This window comes from Caretta caretta, chromosome 6, assembly GCF_965140235.1.
Source record: "Caretta caretta isolate rCarCar2 chromosome 6, rCarCar1.hap1, whole genome shotgun sequence".
NCBI lineage: Eukaryota > Metazoa > Chordata > Testudines > Cheloniidae > Caretta > Caretta caretta.
Window position 1 is genome coordinate 55,248,846 of NC_134211.1, and position 26,584 is coordinate 55,275,429.

The 26,584-nt window shown below is 38.1% G+C and overlaps 1 protein-coding gene across 3 annotated transcripts in view; it reads left to right on the forward strand.

Annotated features, from left to right (window-relative positions):
• Positions 1-26,584, forward strand: part of HSD17B12 (hydroxysteroid 17-beta dehydrogenase 12) — a 252,898-nt gene that overhangs the window by 49,986 nt on the left and 176,328 nt on the right. For all 3 annotated transcript variants that reach the window (XM_048852365.2, XM_048852367.2, XM_048852366.2), the window contains 3 exons: positions 15,916-16,034; positions 16,245-16,295; positions 20,043-20,108. The gene's annotated coding sequence lies outside the window, so the exon portion shown is untranslated. The remainder of the gene's footprint in view (positions 1-15,915; positions 16,035-16,244; positions 16,296-20,042; positions 20,109-26,584) is intronic.

Genomic DNA, 26,584 nt, shown 5'->3' on the forward strand with positions numbered 1-26,584 from the left:
GTCACTTTTCTGAACAGAACTGCACTTCAATGTAAAACTACACAAATATGAAGTTAAACAATATTTAGACCCCAATCTTCTGTGCAGGGAACTGCTACTGATTTCAGTGTGAGAGCCATGTGGCCATCACTTACATGATCAGGTCCAGAGAGGACATATGTAAAGCCATGCTTTGGTGTTTTTTAGCTGCTCAGTATCCATTGAATTTAATGTGAATAGTTCACCTGTCCTAAAACTAATAATCACAACAGGCATTGGGTGATTTCATTTTTCAAAATGCTGTACAAATATTAACTAGCTCATCCTTACACTATCCCTGTAGTGCAGGCAGGTAACTGTTACTATACACATTTTACAATCGGGGACATTGAGGCACAGAGGATGTGATTTGCCCAAATCTGCCCAGTGAGTGAATAAGGGCAGAGCTAGGATTAAAAAACCCCAAAAAACCTCTGACTCTTTCTCCCTCCTGTTCTCATCAGTGGGCTACATACAGGCTTTGGTTAAGTTATGGACTTATGAAAGGGGACTTGGGAATAAGAAGGCATTTGGTAAAAATGATTATTTAACACTTTATGTCCAGGAACTTTTAAAGATGAGAATAATTCATCTGGGTAAGTAGTGAGACATTTTGCTCGACCATGAAAATTAGCAATATGGGGTAAAATTAGCAACTCTATAGATCGTCACCCCTGTAAAGCCGGACTCTTTTAAAACAGGATTTATTGGACTTGTAGATAATAACAGCAACTTCCCATGTACAGAAACCCATTTCTAATTTAAATAACTGTCTCCATTAATGATTAATGGACTGCAGAATTTGAGCTTGACAAAAATTTGCTTTGTTAGCAGTTACAGGGACATTAAAAAATCACTTGAAAACACTACCTTTTATTTATTAGTAATGCACTTTTTAGTTCTATAAGTTAAAAATAGTAAAACCTATTAAATAAATTTTAAATAAGTTTCAGATTCTGTTTAAAGAAAAAGATCCTTCTATATGTGGGCTGAAATCTTGTTGGCCACATTTCATAGAATTGTCATAGATTCCAAGGCCAGACAGAAAAGGAGTACTTGTGGCACCTTAGAGACTAGCCAATTTATTTGAGCATAAGCTTTCGTGAGCTTTGGTTAGTCTCTAAGGTGCTACAAGTACTCCTTTTCTTTTTGCGAATACAGACTAACACGGCTGTTACTCTGAAACAAGGCCAGACAGGATCATTGTGATCATCTAGTCTGACTTCCTGTGTAGAACTTCCCCAAAATAATTCTTAGAACAGTATTTTTCAACCTTTTTTCATTTGCAGACCCCTAAAAAATTTTGCATGGAGATGTGGATGCCTTTGGAAATCTTAGAAATAGTCTGAGTACCTTCAGGGCTCCACGGACCACAGGTTGAAAACCATTGTCTTAAGAGCATAGGTTTTAGAAAAACCTCCAATCTTGATTTCAAAATTGTCAGTAATGGAGAATCCACAACAACGCTTGGTAAATTGTTCCAATGGTTAATTACTCTCAGTCTCACTGTTAAAAATGTACCCCTTATTTCCTGTCTGAATTTGTCTAACTTCAGCTTCCAGCCATTGGATCATGTTATACCTTTCTCTGTTAGATTCAAGAGCCTATTATTAAATATTTGTTTCCCATGTAGGTACTTACAGTCTGTAATCAAGTCACCCCTTAACCTTCTCTCTATTAAGCTAAATAGATTGAGCTCTTTGAGTCAATCACTGGCATGTTTCTAATCCTTGAAGCATTCTCATGGCTCTTCTCTGAACTCTCAATATTTTACAATGTCATTATTGAATTGTGGACACCAGAACTGGACACAGCATTCCAGCAACAGTTGCACTAGTGCCAAATACAGAAGGCAAATGACCTCTCTACACCTGCTTGAGATTCCCCTGTTTATGTACCCAAGATTTCAGTCTGGAGTGACTGTTTATGGTTTGAAGTAGTGTGATTCCGAGTGGAAATAGTAGCAGTCCCTTATCTGTTGCAATAGTATCACATGACACAAGGTGTAGCCTCCCAGTGCTGAACACCTTGCGCTCACTCACAGCTGACTTAGATTCGAGGGTGCTCAGCATCTCACAGGATCAGGCATGTAACTAGTACTTTTACTTCAAATGATGCTGGTGTAGCCTCTCCATAACAAAAAAACCTAATTAACCCTTCCCTGCCCAGTGCATCCCAAAATTCACAAATTGATTTTAGCAATTTGAAGAATTAGGAGAGAAGAGTTGGCTTTTTCTTTTATTATTCCCCACCTTGGTTTACCCCCTTTTGTGGAAAGGCAGGGGAGTTTTCCTTCATTTTGTTAGTTTCCCCAAATTAGATATGATTTTATTTCTATGGGAATCTCTTCTGCTAGCCCAAATCTCCAGCATAAAACATTTAAAATCAAGTTTAATATTTTTCCTATAGTTTAACAGCATTTAAGACAGAGACTGGAAAATTGTCAACAAAACTGACACCATGTATCTGTGTCCAGCTTCTAGCCTAGCACAACTACATATTAGTAACTATGTACCAAAAGAGTGCCTGATCCTGCAAACCCATGGAACTCCCGTTAACTTTACTGTTCCTGGCAATTGCATCACTATCCCCCTCTATGTGGAGAGCTTGCAGGATTGGGCCCAAAATTCTCAGCCCTGCCCCCTTTTTAGTGGCCTAGACCCCAGTCCAGCCTGGAGCTCTGCACGGGCAAACCCGTTACAGGTTTGGGACCACAATATGTTCTGGTCCTTTTCTGCCCCGTATTTCCCAATCAGCAGTAGTCAGGGCTACTTTATATGATACTATAGTTGCCTTTCAAATAGAGAAGGTATATACATCTTCTGTGCTATATAATATTTTCCCCAAGGTCTTTTGTCATATTAAAAATAATTTATTTATATATCAAAACTAAGTTGGCTTTCTGCTTTTTACTGCAAGAAGTAAAGTATTAACGGCTATTCTAACTACAAACCCATGGTCACCAATGTAGGGCTTATTCATATGAGTAATCTCAAGGAAGTCAATGGAAATACTTGCATGAATAAGGACTATTTGTAGGAGTACAGGTTTTCAGGATTGGGCCCCATAAGAACTGTCAGTGGATAAAGCCTGCAGCGTTTCTTCTCATGATACCTGTGTTTTAAAGGCAACAAATCAAAAGCACGTTAAAAATCAAAATGCAGTTTTCAAATTGCAGTACTCATCAAACAATATTTAGCTATTGTTAGGCAATCCAAATGGGTTTTTTAAAAATATATAGGGCAGTCATATTTTTTTCTTGAAAGTTTGTGATCTTGCATAATCAGTTCTATAAAACTGAAAGGAGTCATAAGGAAAAGCAGCATGGATCTTCATCTAAATAAATTGCACAAAGTTGTCTTTTTAAAAGGGTACGTATCAGTGATTAGCAATCAGAAAATGATACTTTGCAGATCTAACTCTGAAAGCAGCTTTATCTTCCAGGTGAGAGAGAACCAGAGTTAGCCAGAAGATTAAGGAAAGGTAATGAGATATATGTTCTGAGACAGTTTGACAACATATAATACAGTGTAAAAATTATTTGCATGTAACCGTAAAAAACACATTTTAGACATTAAGTAGAATTTCATATGGGCCCTATCTTGTGATAAGTTAAGTACTGCACAATATGATGCTAAATTTTGTAAGTATGGCCCACTCAGATATCCCATGTAGATATAGAAACAGAGATTTGAGAAACATGTTTAGAACAGAATTGGGGTTTTTTTGTTTGTTTTTGTATGTTCTTGTAAACAGAGGGAAAAATCATAGATGTGATGTTATTTCCAATAGCCAAAGTCTTGCCTTAAAATGTTCTCCCTGTGCTAGGCTTTTCTCTTAGTCCTAATAAAAAAAGGATTCAATCAGTGCATACTTTTGAAAGGTAGGCATGCCCAACTTTTAATAAAATGATAAGATAAAACACATGAAACAAGTGAATTTTAAATTCCTGGGGCCCAATCCTGCTTCCATTGAAACTCCCTTTGATTTCAGTGGGAACTGGATTGGGCTCCTGGGTTTTATTTGCTTTACTAACTGTCCATATTTTGCTAAAGAATAAATCTTCACCATTTCTTTAAAATAAAGGTGACAAAAATAGTAGATTAAAATTTAAGCAAAGGAGTAGCAAATACTGTAAAAAGATAATTTGGTGAAATGAATTCCGTTTTATTTGTCTACTGTTTCTCAGTGGTTGCAGGATTTAAATGTTTTACATTTTTTATTTAGCAGTTGTAGCATTTGAAACCAAAAAACCTTTTTGAATAAATTCAGAAATATATTTTGGCAACTAGAACAAAGATGATCTATCTTCTGAATTTAAAACTTAGTTACTTAAGTGTTGATGTTTTAATCTTTTCTGTAGAAAAGAAAGCAGAGAGAAATTTGGATCAAGAAAGAACTTCTTTTAATAAAATGTAGGAATCTGATTTTTCAGACATAATGTATATTTCCTTATTTGTATTTATGAGTTTGAACTTGTACTTTAGTAAGCGAGCACACTGTTTTAAAATAATAGGCAGAGGCAGCCTTCAAGGAGGGATAATTGGTAGGATTAAAGCTTACAATCTGTATAAAGACAAAACATTTTGACCAGGGCAAACAGACAATTAACAGAAGTCAGTTTGTGGTTCATTCCCATCCTATGGAGTCCTTTAATTTAGAGTAATGTGTATATATTAATGACTGAGGGATTAGAGGTTTTCCTACTTAATATTTTTATATACAAACTTTGTAATGGTCCTTCTCTTTTGTCAAAATTGTTATTGACATTTCTAATGCAAAGCAAAATTAGCAATACATTTGATCATAATTCACAAATACTTTCTTCTGAAGCAAAATTTTACTTTGATATTACTAAATATTCTTTTTCTAAAAAAGTTAATTTTTTTACTTTAGATATTTTAGAAAATATTTTTTTGAAAGTTTGCAGACTCTCTGAGCTCAAGCTTTTGCTACAATTGGCACGTGACCCATGTGCAAACCAGATATTTTCCCATAATAACTAACAAAAAAAACTTCAGTTTGCATTGTTGTGTTGTAGTACTTTAGAAAAAAAGATGTTAAGCAGCTTGTATGGACACTGAGATTTTTAAAAAAACATCTATTTTAATTACTTTTAAAATATTAAAAAAAAACAAATTGGCTTTAAAAAAGTTAATATATCATTTTAAAATATTGCAAGTGTAGCTTACTTATAACTCTTTGAACAATAAAGCAGTTCTCTTTGCATATAGTTCATATACCATTCAACTGACTGAGAATATAAGGTTATTTCAAACTTGCTTGTAAGTTTAACGCAGACTCATTTAGCAAAGCAATAAACCAAATAAGTATTTTTATTTGGAATAAACATTATCCAAAACATTGGAAGTAATTAAATATCTTTAATGGTCACATATTGATCATGTGTTCAGGAACTATATTTTCTGTATATTTTAGTTTCCTCTGAGTACTTTCATGTATAGGCCATAGAATATTAACTAGTGCATCCCTGTTCTGTTCTGAAATATGTAATGCATAAGAAATAGTGATTTTGTTTTGACGTAGAAGGAAATTATTGACAGCAGGAGGTAAACAACTATTTTGCACAGGTAACTTTGTATGGTTGGAGTTTTTAAGCATTTGCAGTAAGGAAAGGGGATTTAAAATAATAAAAAGATAACGTGCCTGAATCAAAATATTTTCAAATGTATACAGTGAAACCTTTGTGTGTGTGTGTGCGTGCGTGTGTGGTGGGAAGGGAGGAGAGGGGAGAACAGCTTCCTCAATTTTGAATTTATTCTTGACTCTTAGATTAGAATTAGATTCAGTACCAGCAAGAGTATTGGTGGTACTGTTGCTGACACAAAACTAACTTTTGAAAGAATATTGATCAGTTACTTAAATGTAGTGGAGGATGCATTGTAGATTATATTATTTTATTTAATTAAATAAATCTAAATACTTACTGGGCGTGGGGTGGGGAAGTGTGCATATATCAAAAAAAAATAATAGGAGGAATAAACACAAGAAAAGCTACTTTTGCAAGGAAAATAATTTAACTATTCATAACTTTTAAATCTATGTCTATATGCTTATGCCCACATTAGTGATACTATAATCAGTATAATCCAGTTTGGCTTTACTGGGCACAAGGGTAGGAAGTTACCTGAAGCATGAGCTGATGGATGGTATGGAAAGAATCTGTACAATGTAGTGGCAGTACATAAAGATAGATGTCAGGAACAAAACTTCAATTTCTTTGGTTATAATGTCCAACTGTAACAACAACATACACTGGAATTTGTTAAATTTATAAACTGCAATTTAATACTGTACTTGCTACATCTTGAATTGAATGTCTCACAGAATAAGACCAGCGTACATAGAAACCAGAACTCACGTGTTCATAACATGACTTATTCTTTAATTACTTATGAATAGTTTTTGGGATGATGAATATATCCTTCAGTTTCATTTTCTTTAAATGTTTTTTTCAAAATTGTGTATGGTTTTTGAGTTATTTAAATAAATGCAAAGACTCTAGAGGGGCCATCCATGATGCTAATTTGTGTTTAATGCTACAATAAAGTTTTCAGGGGGTTGATATTTCAGATTGAAATGAGGCAAATGGTGAAGATGAAACTTACTTCAATAAATTTAGGTTTCAGAGTAGCAGCCATGTTAGTCTGTATCCGCTAAAAGAGCAGGAGTACTTGTGGCACCTTAGAGACTAACAAATTTATTATTAATTTTAAAATTCCTAATTATAAAGAATTTCCTGGAAATTATTAGTTCTATAAAGTATGATTATAAATCTAAGACTTTGCATGAAGTTCTCCTATAAGACTTAATAAATGAGAGACCAAATCCTGCAGTCAAAATTCATATTGATGATAATGGGATATTAGATGAAGTACAGATAGGACTGGGATCAAAATATCCAGTTACATCTTTACATGTGGTTTAAATTTTGTTTTTCTTCTATTGTTGTCAAGGGTTTCTATTCTGTTTTCCTATATTAACTTCTCTCTGGTTTCCAATATTAATATGTATCTAGCAAAAAAACCCAGCTGTTTTTTCTGTGCTTTCTGAAAACTGTATCCTTCAGATGAGAATTTATCTTTTTACCTAAGATTAACTTCACGCTTTTATTCCCCCTCCCTCCCCCTGGTATTTGGGAGATGGGGGAAAACAGGTCTCAGTTAGTGTTTTTCCACATCCCCATCAAATCTTCCCTTCCCATGAAAAAAGATTTAAGGGGTAATATTAAAATTCTGCTAGTACTATACATTTTAACCTAAAACACGTCAATAATTAAATCCCTATCATTGAAAAACCTCCCATTAAATTGGATTCAGGGTTTATCAAAGGTTTTTTCCACCAGTAGTTTTGGTTGAAAATTAACTCTGTCTTTCACTGATCACTGCATTGTAGCCATGTGCCCGTGTATCCAAATGCTGCTACAGTGGCCAGGTCTCATCTTTTTAAGATTTAAAGCAGGCATTCAAATTAACTTCATCGCTGTTCCATTATTATAATATGGTAAATCATGACATAGGGACATATGAAAAGTGAGGTGGGACTGCATGTGCAAGGGCATCTAGTGAGAATGGAAAGGGAAGCTTCACAGTCCATAATGCAGAGAACAATGTGTTTAGATTAGTTAGTTCAAAGTCCTTTTGTAAACTGCAGTGTTGATGATTTTGAGTCTCAACTCATAAAATTCTCTCTCCATAGACATGGAATGTATGTACAGCCTTGTCTGTAATAACCCAGCCAAATGATGTTCTGTGATGATTAGGCCCATATGGAACCACTGATTGGTTATACAGCATAGTTTTAAAATGGAGTTTGGATTAGAGGCATCGATGAAGTGGGATATGGTGTATATGCTCTAATTCTAGAGAGGGACTTGAGACAAATCCCCAGAATTGATCTGTCCTGAACATAATGGGTTCAAAATCCACAAATTCTTGCCTAATCTTCAGGGTGTTCTGATGAGGCCATTTATAAAGATAGGTTAAAGATGCAAGCTCTGACGTAAGGTTTGGGTTGGGCCTATCTCTGTTAAAGTCACATGAATACATTCTAGTGCACAGTATGGTCAGTTTCTAACTGATTCCCAGCAGGATGTTTGAATTACTGTAAGAAGTGGTTTTTTACCCACGAATGCGTGTGCCCAAATAAATCGGTTAGTCTTTAAGGTGCCACCGGACTCCTTGTTTTTGTGTATACTACAGTACAGGGAGAGGTCTATTTATAAGTTCTCTGAATGTACAGTTTGATTATATTGCCTGTGGTATGTGAATAGAGCTATAGCTTTAGGTAGATAGATCTATTCTTACCCACACCCCCCACCCCATTCCACATAAACTAGAGAGTCACACACTTTGTTGCTTCTGTAGACTGAGTTCATGCACACACCAGGGGCTCCTTGCATCCCTCCATTCTCCCCTAGAAGCGCCCTGTGTGCCACCCTCCAGCCCTTTACTTCAGGAACTCCTTGTAATCTCTCCCAACACCCTCCTTAATGCCGTGGGTTCTGTGCCCCCCTCCCACTTCCCCATACTTTAAACTGTATTGGGAGGATGGGCACAGCTGAGATGGGGGTATGGTGTTAATGGTTGCCATCAATCTGTTCTTCGATTTATAGACCATTACAGACCTGTTTGAAGCTTCTGGGTTGCTTACCAGACTCTAGGGGCTTTGAGTCCCACATGATTTCCCCCTTCTGTTTTTTTAAATTTCACCAAAATCAATAAGGTTCTGCCTGTTGATGCCTACAGTGTCCACCGACATTTTTGAATTTATCAGATATGGCATTCAAAAATTATTACATAACAGATAGTGAGACAAACCGAGAAATCCCATTGAGTTGAATGTAAGGCCTCACAAACTCAGCCAACAATAAGGTAGTGAGGACAATATTGCTGTGCATCCCGCCATAATTTAAGGAGGGCAGTATGTAGCCCCAACTTGGAATGTGAAATATAAAACCTCCCTTTGTGTTGCTCTGTGCACATTAAAGATATTTATATTGTGCTTATTTATGTAATAAAAATTATTGAGCTGATCTGGAATTCTTCATGGTGAATGCGGAGAAACCACTTCCACATGGTTTGACCTTCTGTGATAGGTAGCAGTGTTCCTTTCTGAACTATGGAGGACAAAAGCAGTTATAACGCTAACAGTGGGAGGAAGACAGACACAGTACAAAATGTGTTGCCTTTAACTGACACACTGAAGATGGCCATGCCAATTTTCATTGTGTTGCAGTGAGATAAATGTGTGGGCCCATAACTACCACTTGCAGCTGATGCAGATAAAGTTCATGAGTGGGGTGGCACCAGAAGTCAGGGCCAAATTTTCTTCTCAGATGCACTAGTGGCTCCCATTTACTTCAGTGAGAGCTACACATAGGCAGTTAACCTATTACACAATTATGGGGGAAAGTCCTATGGAATCTGATGAAGAATGATAACCTTTCTATGGAATTTTTTAATTAGCACGTAGAATTCTATAGCAGAGATCCAATCTCTATTAAATTGTTTAGGATGGCTTAAAAATTCTATATAAAAACCCTGAGTCACACTGGGCATTTCTGTGGAAATGGAGCATTTCATTTTATCATTTTATCATCAACAGATTCTATTGTATTCTGTCCCATTCTGCTTAAGTTCTAATGCCATGCATATCACTGTGCTCTCTAAAGGCCCATCAGTGATGACAAGATAAGAGTGCTTGTAGTGGTTGGGAATGGTAAGGCTTTACTGGCCAGGAAAGAGGCTGTGTTGTTTGAGTATGGACCGCCTCTCTCCCAATATGGCTGAGTTTAACTGAAGCACTTCTGTTAACAATCCATAAATATGCCCACTCTTGAGGACCAAATACAACGTGTTTTCAGTGTGCTACTTGCAGATATAGAAACAACTTGTTTTGATGCTCCACCATAGTCCAATGGTACTGACCTTCAGGGTGGTACAAGACATATCTTTATGGTCAAGTATTTTTTGACTAGGTACCAGTGCTGGGATATTTACTATGCTCGTTTGTCCTGGTAAGGGAAGGGGGATGCTTTGTGTTGTCTGTTGTGGGCAGTTTAAATTAATGTGTGAGTTTAATTTATGCTATTCTCCCAGATGCCACAGTGAAGGGCAAATAAAAATAAGAAATAATTAAATTAAATTTCTCTCCGGTTCATCTGTTGAAGAATGGCATATTAGCTCCCCTGAAATGCAGAGGATCAGTAGAACTTTTTATGGCTGCCAGAAGACAGCTACATTAAGAAGTTAGATTTTTTTTCTGGTAGTTGTAACTAACCTCCATTTGAACATGGGACTTATAATCATGGGCGAAGCTGGAGGCTATATGAAAGTAGTCTAAATAGAGGAAGGAAGGAGGGCTATTGGACATATCATCTTCTTATCTGAAGAGGTCAGTCACTCAAGAAGGTAGAGAGGAATTGGGCAAGCTCATCAAATGACCCCTAACAAGCAAAAATAAATGTCATGATATATTTTGAGATGATGGGAGCCTGCATGATTGTAAGACATACTGAACATATCTTCCAGATAAGATGAGCTTAGAACAACTCCTTCCTGTTCTCCCATTGATAACTCATTTTGAAGAGTTGATGCTTTTGGACTATGAATTTTAGTTGTGGAAATTAATGGTTATATGCACGGGAGGCCTAATCATTAAATGGGGCTCTGATAATTGATCAAGTCAACCATAGCAGCTGTCACTTAGGCAATAAGTTGACCTTTTTTCTTGTCTGATGCGGTGGCATAGATCAGCTACCCAGGTGACTTAGTCATTTGGTTCTTCTACAATAACCAGGAAGTACCTGAGGTATTCCGTTCTTTTTAAGGCATTGAATGGTTTGTGGATTTAAAATTACTGCCAGGTGATGAATTAGCTAGTAACATGATATTTTTAGAATAGGGTGAAACCCATTTCTAGTGAACTTGGACGTAGTGAAACTCTGCGCTAGTGAAGTTGTGAAAGTCCTACATAATTTCATGGCAATGTAATGACAATTCTGGTTATATGCAGTGTTGGTGTAGCCGTGTTGGTCCCAGAATATTAGGGAGACAAAGTGGAAGAGGAAATATATTTTATTGGACAACTTCTTTTAGTGAGAGAGACACGCTTTTGAGCTACACAGAGTTCTTCTGGGAAACTAACTCCCAGAACTGAAGAACTCTGTGTAAGCTCGAAAGCTTGTCTTTCTCACCAACAGTTCTGGTTATAGTCACTTCCCATTTAGAGTGAAACTGTTCTGGGAGGGGAAATTTAAAAAAGACTTCAGTGTGAAAGAAGCCTCCATGCCGGTATGTTTACTTTAAAGAAATAGTGTTATAATGTCTGAACAAACATTTTATTTTTACAATGAAAACTGTCTTAGCTACCTGCCCAAGAGATTAACGTATCTTGGTAGAGGCTTGTCTTTAAGTAAAGGTTGAACAAGATTGTACTGGAAATCTTAGGGGCTATTTTACAGTGGTTGCTTGCATTAGGGGCTGACCTACTGGAGGAGAATCTTAGGCACTAGTGCATGTATGTATTCGGTATGTTGTGTGTCAACTGCACATGTCTCAGTTCCTGTGCCTATAATATATCTCAGAATAGGCAGTAGGGTAGGATGTTGGCACTGAGTTTCAAGAGATAGTGGAGACCCCCATAGTGATTTGAGTTGCTCCCTCCCCTTACACATGAGCAAGCAGCCTATATTTATAATCTCCCACTGTTGTGCTTGCCATTATTTATTAAATGCATTTGGCCATTGGTCTAGGGATGTGATCCTTGCTTAAGGATCAAACATGAAGTTGGGCATCAACAAACCCAGATTGTATTCCCAATTACACCACACACTAGCTGTTTGACTTCTCCACATCCCTGTGCCCCAGTTACCCTACCTGTATAATGGGAATAGTATTATTGTTATTTATCTCTTTATTATACAGCACCAGAAATGTGCACGACACCTTACAAAACAAATAAGTCAGTAGTACTATTCTTGACGAGGAAGGGCTGGAGGGCCAGCCTCAAGCGTGCTAACCTTTCACAGTGTTGGAGCAGTGGCTACGAGATCATTTGAGATAGAACATTTGCGACCTTGAGGAGACATTATCAACTCCATGTACCAAAGTCCTCATGAGGCCTCTGATATAGCAATGCAAGCCAGCTTAAAAAGTGTTCTCTTCTACTTACTTTTAGGAGTTTGTAGAAATATAAAATATGTTTAAAAGTGGGAAGGTCTTGTTTCATAACCCCTTCTACCACCCCCCACATACGACATTTAGAATGGATTAGTCCATTGATGAGAGTTGTTAGGAAGCCTCTATTTTTAGTATGTGAAGGTAAGGAATGTTCATCAATCTTAAAATGATCAAATTACTTAATTTAATATAAACATTTATATTATATATTTATATAAAAAGAGCCAGCTGGTAAAAACACAGGATAGAATGTGCCAGATAGAAAATTAATGTCTGGTAGTACTGTAAAAGTTGCAGTTAGAAGCAGATCTAAGATATTAAATGCTTTGTTTTAAGCAACCATTTTAGTATCCTCATGCATTTTCCTGTAATCATTTCCCTGTCTGTTAAAGACTCAAAGCTGGGTGATTAATAATTGCTGGTTTTCTGAGTGGTTGTTTAAGACAAGTTTTATTGTGTATACAGAAACTTAACAAAATTCAGGGATTCTGCTGCCAACTGTAAACACAATGGAACTTTCTTATAACAAAGTCTTCTTTACAGAACAACATCACAGTGAGTGAAATTCACCACTAGATGTGCAAGGTGCGGAGGGCCAGCATAAGGACTAGGCACCATTTAAGTTCCACTTTTACACAGGTTTGAGGATTTAAGGAGGACTTATATGATGGATATACCTTGAACAGGGCCTCTGCAAAAGCTGAATTTCATTGTATAAGAGGCATGTGAGTATACTCCGAATTGCAATGTGCATGTTGTAATGTGAAATAATTTGGTACTTTGATTATGCTTCATTAGAAACCCTTTCACTTGATCCCAGTTCATTATAACTGTGTTCCATTGCAAGGCAGATTTACCAAGTTAGCATGGGTCAATTTACATGCTTAAAGTTAGGCACATGCTTACGTACTTTGCTGAATTATGACCTAAAAATGCACAAAATATCTGACTGGGGAGTTGGGGGAGGAGGCAGAAAAAAAAAAAGCAATCTGGGGAAACTGTTCGTCTCTAGATGTGTGAGGTGATAATAAAAGCCAATAGAGTGTTATACCTGTGTCTGCTATAATACAAATAGAGTGAGTGTCTGTGAGCTGGTGGGGAGGGGGGTGTTCAAAATGTAATTCTCCATTTTCATACATCTTTAATATTAGGAAATGTAAATAATATAATAAATAAACCAAGATTCAGATCCTCCCACAGGGGGTGCATACTGAAGCTTTTATGAGCATTAGATGTGCAAATAGGACGATAATTAACATAACTGGCTAATGACAGCCTCTGAATATGCTTGTGGGACATTGGCCTTGTCAAAAGGAAGCATGAATAGGTTTATGCTGTATGGTACCTATAAGAACCTGAATCTTTTCCATTAACTCTCAGTGTGGTACAGCAACCCCTGTACCTACACAGATATAAATTGCACAGTCTACGTAGCTGAGGGAAGATTTTCATTGGATTTTCATATATATGCATATGTGTGTTTACCAATGTGTTTTGGGGGCCTACACCATAAACAGGTAAAAAGGGAAGAACAACCAGCAAAAAGGAAAGAAAGATATATTTTGAAAATATAAATAAAAAACAATGTTTTTTCTGCATTTAATAATCTCAGTTTCTGAAAAAATTGAGGTTGATCCTGAAGAGTTGAGGATTACGTATATGATTTGGGAGATGTAGGTTAACAACATCCTGGTGAAAGACAATAATGTTTCTATATCTGTTCGACAGTCACATATAGCATGTGGCTGGCACAAGCACAAGAATTAGCTCTTCATAGTTGGTAGAAGTGAGATGTAATGTTTTCCCCCATCACAAACCATAGGGGATAGACTTGCTCTAATTTCACACGGGCAATGTCAGGGAGGCATTTATCGGTTAAAAGTGCATGAAAAGGGAAATATAGGAACTCTTATGTTTTGAAAAGGAAAATAAGTTCAGCTGAGCATTAAGTTTTATGAGCAGGTGGTTAGTTTGCATGTGGAATTATTTTGCTGAATATAATAGATGTAGAGACCTGATGCTGCTGCCAGTGAAGTTTATGGCACAATTCCTATTGACTTCTATGGGCAAAGGAGCAGGCCAGAGGTTGAAGTATATGTGAAAGCCAGAACATCACTTTCCAGGGATGCAGTCGATTACTTTTAGCCCCCAAAGTTATGTTTTCCTAATGTCCTATATTATGGATGGAAATGTTTTTGCAATGTTTTGTTCACATTTAAATGGAATTGGCTCATTTTAATATTGAAATATTCCCCTGCAGTATTGTTGAACCCCCAAAATAAAAACTTTATGGCCCGTGCAAAAAAGTGAAACTGAATAGCAGCTAAAGCAAAACCAAACAGGCTACTTTCACACTCCCAGATGTTTAAAATGCTAACCAAGTAAATCTTAAGCAGGTAATGGTGAAAAGAAAATCTGATTTTGTAAATCCTCTTTGCTTTAAGTAATTTAAAAAGTGTAATTAGTGACCCCGGTAACATATTCCTCCCCTCCCCGTCTTCCCAACAATAGTAGTTTGTCCTTAAAACATTAGGTTAAATAATGAACAGCATATTGTTTGTGATGTTAATATTACATATTAATATGTTAATAAACATATTTTCTTATGCTCTTAAGACATCTCTTGATGTCACCCCCTTTTCCCTTTCCTGCCTTGCACCACAAGCTCCCCAGACATTCAAATCAGAACCATGGTAAGAGAAAGTACTAGATCAGGAAAGGATTTACCTTGTGCCAGAAGGATATGGGTTCTTATAATCAACAGGTAGCTAGAGAAGAAAAATATTTACCTTGACAATAACATGTGAAGTAGGTGGTAGAGGGCATTTTAGCTGTCAAATCCAGAAAGGAGAGATACTGTAGCAAATGGTGGAGAGACACTCAATTCTTCCTGTTTGGCCTAATAGGATCAGGAGGAGACATATATATACAAAAAAATGGTCAAATATCAAATGCAGAGGGGGAAACGGTGTGTGTGGCAGGGGAGAAAATAGTTTAGGTTTGCTAACATTTGTTCCAAATGTTTCCTTAGTTCGCATTGGCCAATACCTATGAAATAAAGCATATCAGTCTTTCAGGATTCTTGAAGTATGGGAAAGGAAAATGTAAATGAAAAGACAGTCACCCACATAGGCTGAGAGATAATAAAACATTGAAAGATGGAAGAAGTGATTTAAAAAAAATTAAGTCTAGCTGTAAATCTTACATCCTATGTTTATTTGATTTTAAATTGTGACTTATTTAGGTTTGTAAAATGATATCCTGAAATTGGGTCATTTGAGAACCTTAGTGCACTGTAGATTGCATACACACTGGCTTAAATACTTTTCCTTTCCTGTTTGTTTTAAAATGTTGAATGCTAAATAAATAAATAAAAATAAAGCATGAAAATAGTGCATAACTGGTGATTTTAGTTGCGAACTTCCTTGCTGGCGAGAGAGGTACGCAAACGTCTCAAAGCTATAGGCTGGGACAAATTGTACATCGTAATATATGAATGGAAATCACAGAAAAACAGAGAAAGGAAAGGGGATAATACACTACCTGTCTGGGAAGTTGTTCAAGGGTTAGAACAGGGAAAGGAAAGGTTGCAGTGGAAGGAAATATCCCACACCTCCCTCTCTACAAAGAAATCACTAGTTGCCAATATTATTTTGAAATGCATTTAAAATAAATAGAAATTTTCTTTTTTAAGATAAAGAGATGGCGTGATGTGTGAAGTTAATGATGCAGATGAAGTGTTGCATGCAGAAATGTACAGGCCTCCACATATGCCTAAACAGGTTCAGGAGTTGTGGAACTTCTCTTGCACAGGTATGGAGATAATATTTAAAATTTGCATCAGACTTATCAGAACCATTCTTTCACGGCCTTAATTAAAATGTAATCATGGCTTTAAAAATGCTTTTCAGGACAAGAGATATTTGGCCTCACGAAGGCCAGATAACTTGAATGAATTTTATTGACTATCCCAAAAGGGGCTGGACACCCATTAATTTCATCCTGTTCTCTCTTATTTTGTAGGGAATGTGGAAAAGCTCCTGTTCTGGACATAATGAAGACCAGTCAAGGGAGGTGAGCACCAGTTCTCCTGTAAGGTACTGCTTGTTACTGATATGTTTTTACATGGAGAGAAAATAGCATTTCTTTGTGGGTTAAATAATACCTGACCCTACGGCCTTTCTGATTTTGCAGTTTACTGGTGACATTTCATAGAAATCCAAATATTTGTGTGTGTGTGGGGGGGGATGTTAAAATGCTGCAAAGCAGACAAATTAATATGAAGTACTTCAGACGTCTGATCAGTTACACAAAAGCAGCAAGGTAGGTAGCATCGTACTGGATTTCCCTGTAAAAGCATGTGAATAATATATGGTTATAGGAAGATGGCTTAATACTTTAAAACTGTGTGTGTTCAAGCCCAGAACACATTGGAATACAAAATAAATTCCTGGTGAAAGATGCATTCTTCTTTTGTGGTTAGGTTAGAAAAAAGATTAAAAAATTAGTTCTTCCCAAATCTCTGTAATTTTCCGATGTTGACAAATACATTTGATGTGCTAAACATTTTAAAATAGTCTGTTTAGGTAAACTGGAAGGAAAGATCTTTGTCTTAAAAACAGCCCAGTTAATTAAAATTAACCAGGAGTTTGTGAGTAACATAAAGCGCTAGACCGGATGATTTTGGGTAAAATGCGGTTCCTTGAGGCCAAATTTATCAATAAGAAATCCTCTTTATCAGGGAGGACTCTATATTCATGAACTATTTTCTGGTTTTGATAATCATATCATATAACATTAATATCAGGGAGAGGAGTTGTGTTAATATGTTAGACGTTCTATTGTATTACAGTAGTTCACTTGATCTTTCTATTTTGGACAATTTATTCCACTCTGATAATGTAGACACATGCATAAAGTACATTTCATTTACCAAAATTGGGAATTTGTGGCATTAAAAAAAAAGATTTAAAATTTTAGAAATCTATAAAATCCATCATGTTATTCTGAAGCCTTTTAAAAGGCAAAATCCAAACAAAACTATCATCACTGGTAAAATATACAATATCTGAAAGCAGTAGAAATTGTTCTTACGAGAGTTTTGAAACAAATAATCCATTGAGATAGATAGTTAGGGTTTTGCAGCATTTTTTCTTCCCCCAGCCTCCCCCTCTCTCTGCAAGGGAAAAAGAAAGGATGCAGCTTATGTAAAATAAATAAATAAATACAGTTGCGATGAAATGGTATGCTCGGCCTCTGATAAAATTGGTTTTCTTATCAATATTTAGGGTTTAAAACGTAGGTACTGTAAAACAGTTAATATTTCAAAGTTTGTGGGGAGACAAATGTTTTAATATCTTTCTTCATACCTGAAGAATCCCTTTCAGGAGTCCATTTTCCCTGTTTGCAGAACACATTTTTATTAGATCTATGTATTTGGGTTAAGACTTACTTAAAATTACTTAATTAGGTTATACTGAAATTCTAAGTGATTTTAAAAGAGGGATTATGGTAATATGACAAAACATAACACGATTTTAATTGAAATCCTTAAATAAAGCCCTTTTAACATGCCAATTTTTAAAACCTATAAATTTGGGAGGTTAAAAGAGTACAAAATATAAAAAGGCCACCCTAATTATGGAACATATAATCCAATACTAGTGAGCAGGGATTTTGTAGGTACGTCTGGAATATGGGAGAAGGTCATTTACACTTCCAGTTTGTTTTTGAGCCTTTCTTGTTGCGTGTTATCCTTCTCATTACTTTAATGTGTATATGTAAAATGCTTATAAAATGCTTACGGTCATGTAAAAGACAGAAGATGTGCAAAAAGAGGTAACAGTGTAGCTACACAAAGATAGCTATTAATTGATTGTGTTTTCCATAAAAAATCTGAAAAATATACCAAACTAAAAATTGCTATAGTGAGGAATAAATTCTAAATAATTGTATTTATGCCATTTGGAATGGCGTGGATGTGAATTGTCTTTAAAAACATAAAGCGTATGTCTGGAAAAGGGTATCATGGAGAAATGCTTTTCCTGTTGTGTTTTCCTTGGTTAAAGCTGTTCGCTGATATACTGATTTAGGTTTGAAAGAAGATGTTTGAAATTAAACTTTTTAGGAGAGTACATGTGTGTTTATTATTGACGGATTTTTAAAAAAAAAGAAAAGAAAACATCCATATGCTTCTTTCATCTGTATTGTTTATGGTTTAAAATAAATAATAAATTTGTAGTGATTTATTTTTGAAAGTGAAGTTTTTGTATGAAAAAATCTGGCAGTCAGTATGTTTTACCTGGGATTTTAATTTTGGAGAAATAGCAGACTGCTTTTAGATATTTGCATTTGTTTCAGAGATTGGAGCATAAACCAGATTTCTGTGTAGTCTGTCAGGCAGTTACACGTCTGAGCATGTTACAGTTTGTAGCACTACAAATTAGAACCATTTGACTTGCATTTGCTGTACAATGTTCTTTTTAAGATTATTTCAAATAAACCATATTTATAGAAAGTAAACAGGGATTTTTTTAAATCTGATTTTAATTAAAATCCAGGAATTCTTGTTGTAAGGATCTATTTCATGAATTAACATTTCCATCCCCCACCCCAATTAGTTATTTTATTAACCGGTTCTAGTCTTGTGGTTTATTTTTCAATTTTCAATAGATGATTCGTATACACATAGTTTGTTGCTCATTTTAAAACAGAAGGAGCTGAACAACTGCTACAAGTGTTAGTGATACGTATCTTGAATGCATATATGTGATATATATAGAGAGAGAGACAGAGAAAAAGACAGAGAGAAACATGACAGTATGACAGAGTTTCCCATCAGTTTCATTGCGGAAAAATACAGTATCTTTTACTAGTTTTGTCACAAAAGGCTTTTTGGGTTATAAGGATATTTTTCTGTTAATGTATCTATTAGAATTTGTCTTTTGAAATGTAGAAAAATGCATGTAGGTAGGAGGAGATCTTTCATCTGCTTTTTCTAAGTTACAGAGAAAAGGTAAAATAAATAATAATAATAATAGTGACCAGCAACTCTGTACCGCAGAAATGTAGAAATCTGCAAGAAAATTAGCTAGTTAGAAAAAGACTAAACTTGAATGTGCAATTCATAATAAACATTTGATGACTGCATTTGCAGATCTGTTATTGTTCTGAAGAATCTTAAAATAGCCTTTTCCACTAAAATGATCAAGGAGTCCTGTTATGTGTATGTGTTGGAGTGGAGAAAGCTAACATAATGTCTGTTGTTATTGTACCATATGTTAGCTGCTGGCTATACATTGTGGTAGAGGAGGAAAGTATACAAGTACTCCTTTTCTTAGTGTAGCTTTGGTGGCACAAAGTTGTCTGAGTGTAACAAAAGGGTTAACAGTGGAGTTGAGCGTGTGCAGTATGGGAGTTGTAGGCAGTAAGAATGCTGGGAGCTGTCGTAAAACTCTCCTTTGCTTCTTCCTGTAATGGCCGATTGTAGGGAGGTAATGGGGTTTTTTCTCTCTGGCAAAAGCCTCATTTCCCCTCTTTGAATGCAGTAAACAGCACAAATGTGGGATCCTTTGTGCCAGTTAGACGTGAACAAGGAAAGGATGCAATTGATCAAGTCACAGTGGAAATTCTGAACAAGGGAAAAGAGCTTTTTAGATCTCTCTCGCTCTCCTGTGTTGCTGCAAATGTCATCATCCGGCCGGTTGTTGCCTTGCTGACAAAATGCTGCCTGCCTGTCATGCGGCTGTTAAAATCTCTGCTGACTGGGGATCTCTCTTGCTGTTTGTTATGGTTTTTTATTTTATTTTCTCTCTCTCCTAGGCAGACCCTCGGCATTGCTGCAGCAGGCCTGGTACAGTATTCCTGGCTTGCTTTACGTGCACTCAGGTCAGTTGTGTTTTTGCTTTGGCTTTTGCCACGTTTGTTAGGAGGATTCGGTTAGGTTAGCTGCACTGTGGTGCTCACCTGCTTTCTGTGTCAATGGAACTGTTTGCTTTTCTGCTGTATCTGTTGGTGAAGTGATTGACTGTTCCTGCTCTCTAGGGAGGCTTCCTTTTCTCTGTTATGTCTGCCTGTGGTCGGGGAGGGCGAAAACACTGGTGCTGTTCACAACCCTTCTTTGTTACTTTTACCTTGCTAATAAATACCTTTGTAGCAATAATGCTTTTTTTATTTTATTTTTTTTTAACCTGTGTGCCATGTGTCCTTGTCAACAGGCGCCATTCAAACGTCAGCGCCACAAAAGTGGGCGCTGCCGATGGTAACAAGAGTGAGGTTTATATTCAAATCAGTAAGCCACTGTTTGTAGGAAAATATGGGCCTTTGTCTGGCCTCGGGTGTTTAAGGGTAATGGAGAATGTGGGGCTTGGTCTGGGCAATGGCCCTGGGGATTTGGGATAATAGTGAATAGCAGGTTTGGCCTGAACAGTGGCCCCAGAGGCACTAGGGCAATAGAGAATGTGGAGCTGGTTCCAGGCAGCAGCCCCAGGAACTTCAGGGGTTTGTTTGATATTCACTGGGTATAATCCTAATGAGTTCACTGCGTATTCCTACATTAGTGCCCATCAATCCATTGTCTCTCATGCACTTCCCAGTGCACTTATGTCTCCCCTGTACGTATCACTGGACAGTCCTTTGACCCTGCTTACTCACACAGCTTTCTGGCACTGCTTCCCTGCGCGTCACTGTACACATGTCCACTTTTTTGTAGGCTCTTTGTCAAAATGAAAACACAAACCCGAAGAAATCAATCAGATTATTGGATCTAATGCTTGCAACTCACCGGAGGATTGTTGTACTATAGATAAGAGTTATAGAAAGTATTTTTAGTGTGGAGAGGAGAAATTGGGACTATAGTGTGGAAAATATGTGAAGGGAGAAACTGTATTTAGAGAACATGACGCTGTTGCAGCAACTCTGGGACTTTATTTTTGACTATGAGGCATTTCCCCTGAGGGGAAAAAAGAGTGGAAAATATGCAAATATTACACATTCATTTAATTTATGTTAGTTATCAGCCCAAACTGCAAAGGTCAGATATAGATATGAACTTCCCCATTTTCCAAGGTGATTGGAACCGGTCATCTGATCTGGATCCATGTCTACTATATACAAAGGAAGGAAGAAAGTTGTTGTGTATAATACATTAGTATGCAGTGGACTTTAAGTATCGTTTTCTTACATTTTAAGAGTCTGATCCTGCCAGGTATTGAGCACCCTTAACTGTAACTGACTGCAATGAGAGCTGACAGTACTCAGCACCTCACAGGATTTGGACAGTATTGTGTCATTTTAGGTATTTTTTTTTTCTTTTTATATATGGTTCACATGCATCCATGAATTGCAAGAGAAAACATAATGTGTTCGTTTGTTCAATCTGTTAATTGCCTAGGAAAAATTCGATTCTCAAGATAAAACTGAAAAGAGAAATATTTTATAATATGTTGACTTTTTATTGCAAATTAGTTCTGGGCTGGGAGACTGTGAGCTCTCTTGGGACTACAAGCATTCTCACATTTGTAACACATAAAAAGACAATAACCATCAGTTGAAGTACAATCCCTAAATTATACAGGCATGAATCTAATAGGAAGTGAAAAGATAACAAGGAAACCCATTTTTTAAACAGGAAAGAGGAGTTATCATGTAGGAGGAAAGGTCTCAGTTTACATGGAAAAGGAATTGTTGGATGCCCAAAAAAGAAGAGACAAGAATCTAAACACCTACTCTACCTACCCCAGGTAATGGAGACCTGGATACATGTGCTGTTTCTACACTTGAGTTAAACTACTGAAGAAGACTTTAGAAATGGAATCAATAAGTTCAAAAGTATGACAAGAATTGCACAGCATCAGAGAGAAGGAAAATGCTTGAACAATATTCAGACATATCAACTATCACCCTTAATATGAAATGCTAATGGGAACCACTGTTGGTCAGTTCTACAATCTGGAAATTAGTGCTCCTGGATTTCAGTTCCTGATTAATTCAATAGCACTCAGAATGTACTGGGCACTCAACAGGACTACTAGAACACATCCTCTGCCCCAGGGAGTTTATAATCTAATTTTGGACATGTGACAAAGAATGGGAGTAGCAAGCAATGGGGATTGCTATGTGGAGGAGGGCAATAGGAAAGAAAATAGTTAAAATACTATAGTATACTATACTAAAATACTATACTATGTAGGTTTGTTATGGGCACATCTTGAGATTCTTCTATTACAGTATTTTTATTTTTCTCTCTCATTACTTGAATTTCTTCTCTCTTTGTGGGCCTCACCAGAAGAGGAATAGTTAAATAATATTTATTATCTATTGATCATCATCATCATTGGCATGCTCTGCACTGCGCTGACGGAGTGGAAAAGATGCTCCCAGCTCCAAGGAGTTTATATATTAAAGTGGACACACAATACAGTTTGGACACCTTGTGCACTAGCTGATCCATTAAAAGTCCACTCACACTGTGATGACTTTCTTTCCTGTATGGGTTATTGTTGGAAGACTTCATGGAAGAAGTGTTTAAGGAGTAATATAAATGAAAAGATGCGTTTAGTGCAAAGTCATTTAGCGCAAGAACTGTTGTGTCCTTTAAGGAGATATACAACCAGCTCACTTAGGATGTTACTGAGGACTTATTTGTTTGTTCTGCTGCTGTTTTTTAGATGGCTTGGACAGAGATGTCAGTTAGGGGAAGATTTATTAAAAAGGGGGTGCTCTATATCCTAGTAAAGAGGAAGCGATAGAAGTCGATAAATTACAGGTAGGAACTGAAGAGAAACAGTCAAATAAAAAAGAGTCCCATTCAAGTACATCACATGAAGGCAGACAACTAAATATGGACAAATTTGAACTAACTGCTTGTATACAAATGCTAGGAGTCTAAATACTAAGATGGGTGAGCTTGAGGGCCTGCTGTGAAATAAGGATATTGCTATAACAGGCATTACAGAAACTTGGTGGAACGTGTCAGGAGTAAGGCCATACAGCTGCACCTGCTCGGTACTCCTGACATCCTAGTGAGTCAGCTAGGCTGTCTGACGGACCACCCTGCCTGATTTGGCTGAGGAAATCAGCGGGTCACTTCTTAAGCTCAGCAGCAGCGGTAGCTGGCTGGCTGCTCAATGCATATGCCCACAGACTCTCTGCCTCCCAGTTGTCTCTTGACAATCCCTGCTCCTGCTTTACTCCTCCATGGCTCCAGTCCAGATCCTGCCCTGCACTCAGTTTTGTTCTAGTCCTGTCCTAGCCTTGCTCCTGCCTCAGAACCAACCCTGTTCCTGCCTTCCCTGGCCCCTGGTAATCCGGTTCCGACCCTCGGCTCTGATTCCTGACTCCAACTCTCTCAACCTTTGGCTCTGGTATTTGGACTCCAATCACTCGGCCTGACTCCTGCTCTGAGCACTAGGCCTGACCGCCTACAACCAGTCCCCTGACAGAACAATGATAATCGATGGGAAACGGTAATACCAGGATACAAAATACGTAGGAATGACAGAGTAGGTTATGCTTGTGGGGGTATGGCACTGTATGTGAAAGAAAACAGAGTCAAATATAGTAAAAATCTTAAATGAACCAAACTATACCACAGAATCTCCATGGATAGAATTTCTGTGCTTGAATAATAAGAGTATAGCAATAGGACTATACTACCAAGCACCTGACCAAGATGCTGATAGTCATTGTGAAATGCCCAGGGAGATTAGAGAGGCTACAAAACCAGAAAAACCCAGTAATAATGGGGGATTTCAGTGATCCGCATATTGACTGGGTACATCTCATGTTGGAATGCAAAAATAAAATTTCTAGACACCATAAATGTGACTGCTCCATGGAGCAGCTAGTCCTAGAACCCATAATGGGAGAGGCAATTCTTGAGTTAATCCTAAGTGAAGCACAGGATCTGGTCCAAGAGGTGAATATAGCTGAACTGCTCAGTAATAGCAATCATAATGTAATTAAATTTAACATAGTTGAGGAAGGAAAATACCAGAGAAATCCACCACAGTCTTCTTCTCGTGTCCTTGTCACAAACTAGAGGTTTTTTTCCAGAATTACGCACAGCAATGGCTCTTTCTGTCACTGCAGCAAGGTCCTCCTTCGTACAGGTCTCCCCAAGGAGTCAGCAAATGAGCAGGTCCTCCATGATCTGCAATTCACTGCACTCACATATATTCCTGTCATTTGAGTTAGCCCCATTTGATCATGATAGTCTTTGATCCACCAGTTTGCATACGCAGGCGGTTCAGGCATCGCCACATTGACCAGTGTTTATTGGCCCCTCTGGGAAGATCCTCCTGGGGTTTCAGATCTGTTTCAGTGTGTCCGACTTCATGTAGTCTTTTATTCCATAACCTCAACCGTGCCTTGCCATCTGTCATGATCTTTCCCTTTGGCTTGCTACCTTCCTCCTGATATCAGGTGGTGTAACGCCAGCCAGTAAGTACAGGCTATCCTTCGGTGTTGGCTTTAGAATTCCAGTTATTACATGACAACTGTCATTTAGAACAAGGTCTAGTTTCTTAGTGTAGACAGATTGTTCACACAGTGGACATGTATACTCTGCTGTAGAGTAGCAAATGGTAATAGCAGTGGTTTGCAAAGTAGCTGGATTAGCTCCCCACTTTGAGGTGACCAACTTTCAGAGGATGTTGTTGTGGGCACTAACTTTCCCTTCCATCTTTTCTACATGTGCTTTGAAGAAAAGTGTTGTGTCCAATGTCACCCCCACATAGACAGGGTTTTGGTGATTAGCCAGTGGGATCCCATCCCAAGTGATGTTTAGTTTCTGCTTGGCTTCTCAATGGCATAGGTAAAAAACCGTCACCTCTGTCTTGGTCTGGTTGGTGCGAACCTGGTTCTTACGTAATAAGCTGAGAGGTTGCTCAATGCACATGACAGTCTGTTCTCAGCAGTGGCAAAGCCCTTCTCCTGTGACGTGATGCATAGATCATAGGCATATATGAAACTCCTCATGTCGCTCTGTATGGGCTGGTCTTTGATATATATGTTGAGGGTTGGTGCTCGCACACTGCCCTGTGGGAAGCCATTTCATTGTTGTCTCCAGCGGCTCTGTTTCTTGCACAGTTCTACGTAAAAACATCTGTTCTCCAGAAGAGATCACATGAGCTGCACTAGATGGTAGTCGTGCATCATATCTAGGGGCCTACCAAATTCAGGTCAATTTCAGTCATAGGATTTTAAAAATTATAAATTTCATGGTTTCAGACACTTAAATCTGAAATTTCACAGTGTCGTAACCACGGGTCCCAATCCAAAAAGTGGATTGCAGGGGGGGAGGGGGGACAAGGCAATTGTAGGGAGTCACAGTATTGCCACCCTCACTTCTGTGCTGTGTTGGTGGCGGCACTGCCTTCAGAGCTGGGTGGCTGGAGAGCAGTGGCTGCTGGCTGGTCGCCCAGCTCTGAAGGCAGTACCACTGCCAGCAGCAGCACAGAAGTGAGGGTGGCATGATATGGGGGGATCCTCAATTTTGGGAGGGGCAGGGCCAGCCTTATAGGTGGGTAATGTGGGTGACCACCCAGGGTACTGTGGTCGGAGGGTGGGGAGTGTTTCCGTGGTCACATACACACCCCCCCAAGACATACACAGCTGGGGTGCTGGGCCCAGAACCGGGGAGGGGCAGGGCTGGGGGCACCCTGGCCAAGGGCTCCTACCATATGCCGGGTTCCTGCTGTTGCTATTGTCCAGACTGCAGGGGCTTCCACTGGGGACGGGTCAGACCCACCTCAAGGAACTTCAGGAAGCTCTGCGGCTGCTGGTTGGGAGTCCAGCTCTGAAGACAGCTGCAGAAATAAGGGTGGCATGGTATAGTATTGCCACCTTTACTGCAGAAATAAGGATGGCATGGTATAGTATTGCCGCCTTTACTTCTGCACTGTGCTGGGTGCGGTGTTGCCGTCAGAGCTGGGCAACCAGTCAGCATCCGCTGCTCTCCAGCCACCCAGCTCTAAAGGCAGTGCAGAAGGTGGCAATACTGCGACCCCCATACAATAACCTGGTGACCCCCCAAAGCCTGTGTTTGGATTGGAACCCCCAATTTGAGAAATGCTGGTTTCCTCCGTGAAATCTATATATTATAGGATAAAAGTACACAAAAGAACAGATTTCACGGAGGAGACCAGATTTCATGGTCCATGACATGTTTTTCACGGCCGTGAATTTTGTAGGGCCCTAATCATATTGTAGAATTTGCCAAGCAGGTTTTGGTGGCTGACTGTATTGTATGCCACTGATAAGTCTACGAACACAGCGCCTGTCATCATCCCTCTCTTGAACCCATCTTCTGTGTGCTGGGTGATATTTAATATTTGGCCAGTGCAGGACTAAATCTGGCTTGT